General features: G+C 49.5%; 1 long non-coding RNA gene across 2 annotated transcripts; it reads left to right on the forward strand.

The window, feature by feature from the left end:
- The first annotated feature begins 850 nt into the window (after window positions 1-850).
- LOC119808758 lies at window positions 851-2,683 on the forward strand. 2 transcript variants are annotated; one of them, XR_005284559.1, is made up of 2 exons: window positions 851-952; window positions 2,358-2,683. It is a non-coding gene; the product is annotated as an uncharacterized LOC119808758 (long non-coding RNA). The 2 variants fall into 2 exon arrangements; XR_005284558.1 differs by lacking the exon at window positions 851-952 and adding an exon at window positions 1,457-1,595.
- The last annotated feature ends 2,092 nt before the right edge of the window (window positions 2,684-4,775 follow it).

Consider the following 4,775-nt stretch of genomic DNA (forward strand, 5'->3'; position numbering starts at 1 on the left):
AATGAACCAGTCTCAAAATAGCACGAAGATGGAGGCCAGTGGTTCAGTGGGTAAAGGTGGTTGACATCAAGCCTGCAGGTGACCTGGGTTCAAGCCCCAGAATTCACATAGTGGAAGGAGAGAATGGATCCCCACAGACTGTTTTCTGACCACCGCATGGTGCACGTGTGCCTTTCCTCCGCCCAAATAAATACACAAATAAGTAAGTAAATAAATAAAGGAAGGAAGAGGGGCAAAGATATGAAACCTTGTGGAATTGTAGTTTTGACCCAGAGGAGGAAGTAATTACCTCCCCTGGTGCTGTCAGGACCATGGGGACTGATTTCTCTAAGCTGCATCAGCAGAGACAAGAGTCTAGATGAAGGAGGAGCAACAGAAATAGGGGTGAAGGCATTGATTGAAAGACAAGACAGAGGCCCCATTGTTCTTGCTGTGAGGAACTCGGCAATTTGCATGAGCTCGAGGGGGTAATCAGTTTATGAGGCTGCGAGTGTTAAATGAGATGCATCAGACCCCCAGCACAGCACCTAGCGTGTAGTAAGCCGCCCTGCACGCACGACGTTCTTAGTCACTGAGTCTTCAGTGTAGTTGGAAGCAGGGCTGGTATTAGACACATGGCGTGAGAGGGAAAGAGTGGTTACATCGATGTGTTTGCACCTTAGAGCTGTGCTAATTCATACAACACCAAAACAATCTCTCCCATCCCAGACACTTAATGGTTAACTTCTCAAAATTCAATAGTCTTGACTTTTAACTAAGCCTTTTTGGAATTTTAAGCCAAGCTGAGACTCTCTTAAGCTTGGCTCATAGTCTGTCGTATCTGCCGCTGCCACCAGTTTAAAAAAAATAAAATCCATTCCACAACTCAATTGACTTCTTTGTTTTAGACATCAGTCACCCTCCCTAGAGGCTTCCGTGCCACTGACTCTGTGGGCGTGGAGGCGACTAGCCAGTAAGAACATTATTGATTTAATATTTCAAAACCACTATGCAGCCTCTTGTGAAACAGGCAATACTTGGACATGAAGCCCAGGTGATGCGCACAGGGATGAGTGGATCCACAAGGTTTGGTTTATAAAAAGGCTATCTTGTTGGGATCTTTGTTCTACCTCAGCAAGAATAATATATCTGGCTAACCTGTTTCACTAGGCAGGAAATGGCATGGCATGGTTTTACTGTGTACCTAGGATGTGCCCAGTTCCACAAGGTTCCCTCCAAAGACTAGGATTCTGCTTTCGTGACACCCAGCTAGGCATCCTGAAAGAATAGGGGCAGAGCTCTCCCAGCTCCTGGGAGATCAGGTAGAGGTTGAGTGTGTGAGTGGAGATTTATTTTTAATTATGTGTCTGTATGTGAGTAGGTGTGCCCTCAGAGGTCAGCGGTGTCAGATCTACTGGAGCAGGAGTTACGGGCAGGTGCGAATGGGTGCTGTGAACCAAACTTGGGTGCTCTGCAAGAGCAGGAAGTGCTCTTAACCTCTGGGCCATCTCTCCAACCCTATGATCTATGATTTCTTTATTTGTTTGCCAGGATTTCTAGTATTCAAGAAGCTGGGTCCCCGGGAGGGGATTGAAGCTCAGAACTCAGTCAGCGAGGTAAATCACCTCTATTGGATGAGCCATCTTGATCTATCTTGGTTTGAGGCAGGGTTTCTCAGTAGCCGTGGAGCCTGTCCTGGAACTCGCTCTGTAGACCAGGCTGGCCTCGAACTCGCAGAGATCCGCCTGCCTCTGCCTCCTGAGTGCTGGGATTAAAGGTGTGCGCCACCACCTGGCTCTGGTCTATCTTTTAAAAAAAATAGCTAAATCTGAGCATAGGCTATCTTGAAACTTTTAATGGAATTAAAATGCCTAAAGTGGCCAAGATAGTAGTAGTATGCACACCTTTAATCCCAATGCTGGGGAAGTAGAGGCAGGCAGATCTTTATGAATCTGAGGACAGCCTGGTCTACATAAAATGAGTTCCAGGCCAGCTCGGGCTTCATAGTGAGGTGTGTGTGTGTGTGTGTGTGTGTGTGTGTGTGTGTGTGTGCGTGCGTGTGTGTGTGCGTGCACACACACACACAAACAGCTTAAGCCGAAATTGAAAGAGAAAACTTCCCTTACCTCTGGTGGCCAAGTCTCCTGGGATACAGAGGATTCCAGGGAGGAGAGTGGGCAGGACTGGCAGGTCTTGGGATCTGGAGGGAGGGCCTGAGTTCCCAATCGCTCTAACTTCCTCTTCTACCTTCTTTTCTTGTTTCCATTACACTTTCTAAGCTGCTCATACTTTCTCCTGTCCTGTCCCTGGGTATCCTAAGAGCCTCTCCTCGCCCTGCCATGTGAGCCAGCCTGAGAACGTTTTCCTCTTCCTTGCAGGTTGTCATTCTGCTGAGAAGAACAGTGGAGCGATTCTAAGAATGAGAATCCAGCAGAAGAGAGGCTGCTGGGTCCCTGCCCTTGCTCCCAGCCTGCCATTCACTCCTCAGTTCATCCTACCCCTGGCTGCCATGTGCCAGGCGCTGCAGCTACCAACACAAAGCCTTCGGGAGTACCCAGGCTGATGGGGAGGCAGCTGGGCAGATGAGCACTAGGCAGGCACTCTAGGGGATGCCGGCAAGAGCCCACATTCTGGAATTCCCTCCTCCACAGCACTGGCTAGGCCCTGTTAAAATTAACTCCACCAATTAAAAGCATGTTAGGGACAATGCTGCCTGCCTCTGCTTTATTTTTAATTACAGGCCCTGGCCAACCATTTATAATTAGAGCAGAGCTCCTAAGCAGGAGTACCCAGTAAGCAAGGAAGAGGGGAAGGGGTGGAGAAGACACTGGCTCTCCTCCCACATCCCAGTCCTCACGGCCAGTCCAGGCCCCGTCCATCTTGGACAGCTGTGACAGTCCAGTGCCCCACTAATGGACTGGGTGGCCAGAGGAGCACTCTCAGCTCGCTGTGCCTCCCTCGCTTGCTTCTCTGAACACATCCTGATTATAGTCATTAGGGAGTCACCCTGAGTGACAGGAAGACAGGAGGGTGGAGCCTGGCGGCTGCTGGGTGAAGCAAACAGGGTTCAAACTGGAGAACTGAGCTGGCAAGAGCAGGGGTTGAGCCACTCCGGTGCCCTGCTCCCACAGGAGGCTTCGGTCCACCAGAAACCCATGCTGGCCTGGGGCACAAGCAAGCCATGGGCAAGAACGGCAGGAGAGGAAGGGGGCTGTTGCTTTAGTGTCTTGACAGTAGACAAAGTGGGTATGCCACAGTCTGTCCTCCAGTCCCGAGTCCAGCTTTGCTGGCCCCAGCAATTACCTCGTGTGACCAAGCCCAGATTTCAGAATGACACCCCCAACTCCCCCATCCTACTCCAACCCCCAGCACCTTGCCAAAGCCAAAGACCCTCCAAGACTCTTATTTGTCTCAGGGACATTTAGCAGAATCCCTGGCCAGTTTGCACAAAATGCCAGCTGGCCCAACCACATCCAGTCAGACTTCTCTTCCTGGGATCTTGGGCTACCGTCAGCTCAGGCCAGCCTTGGAACTCAGACTGCTTTGTCCTTCCATAATGCCCTCCTCTAAGGGAAACCATGTGCCTTTGGGTCACTTGCTCACAGCCCCCACCCAACACACATTTGATTCCTTCTAGTCTTTTTTAATTTTTTTTTTAATCTAGCCTGTAGTCTAGAGAGCTGGCTTGGTGGCTTAATAGCATTTGATGCCCTTGCGGAGGACCTGGGTTCTATCTGCTGGCGGTTTTGTTTACTCCCTATTCCTTTCTGTTGATGCTCCAATGGGGCACTTAAGTCTGGGCTTCCAACTGTTGTCAAACATAAAATCCTCATTTAAGTCCCAATTTCATTCTATTGACCAACACAGGAACATAGGTCTTCTTACAGGCAGCACCCCTCAGTGACCCCCAAATAGTGCCTTATGTGCCCATTCAGTTTTGCAGATGACCCCAACAGTTTGGGCTAAGGTGTAAGGGGCTTCCTATATGCCCCTAACTAGTAATGTCTCCCCATCAAATGCTAACTGGTCAATCCGGAAAACAAGTTATGTATGAAACACCACGTTAAAACCTCTTCATACATATTTTTCTCAACCCTCATAAACTAGGCTCTATTACTGCTGTCACTGCTTAGGTTTGTAAATTTACACTCAGAGACGCATGTGGCAGAGGGGACAGAAGTAAGGACTGGATAGTTCTGCTTAGCCACGGGGAGCAGGGGGTGACAGCTTCATGGTAATGTCCCACAAGCTTTAAACATCGTTCTGGTGGGTGGCGGGGCGGGGGAGAATGCCTTGGTCTCTCACACAGCACTAGGTTGAGGATCTTTGAGTTCTGATCCCTGGAAGCCTTGTCAAAAGCCGGGGGTATGCTCCTGTAACCCTAACAGAAGATGAGGTGGGGAACTAGAGACAGGCAAGCCCTGTAGCTCATTGGCCAGCGAGCCTAGCTGAAATATGAGCTTCAGGTTCCGAGAAACCCTGTCTCGAAAAATAAAGGTGGGAGGGATCAATGAACACATTGCCTCCTGTGCGTATGCACAGATACACAAACAAGCACACACATGTAATTATAATTATAGAAAAACATTATCATTCCCTCCTGGTCTCAGACTCCACACAACCGCTGAGGACACGGCCTGGGAATAGCAGGTGATGTGTGAGCGTCGTCAGCTATTGGTGGGACTGTTGCCACCGTGATGATGGCATGTGTTCATACAGCCAAAAGGCTCAGCAGTGCTAGGTCAAGTAATTCAACCAAAGTCACACAGCTGATGCGTGTGTGCTATGTGATCCAC

Source organism: Arvicola amphibius, chromosome 3 (genome assembly GCF_903992535.2).
Source record: "Arvicola amphibius chromosome 3, mArvAmp1.2, whole genome shotgun sequence".
NCBI lineage: Eukaryota > Metazoa > Chordata > Mammalia > Rodentia > Cricetidae > Arvicola > Arvicola amphibius.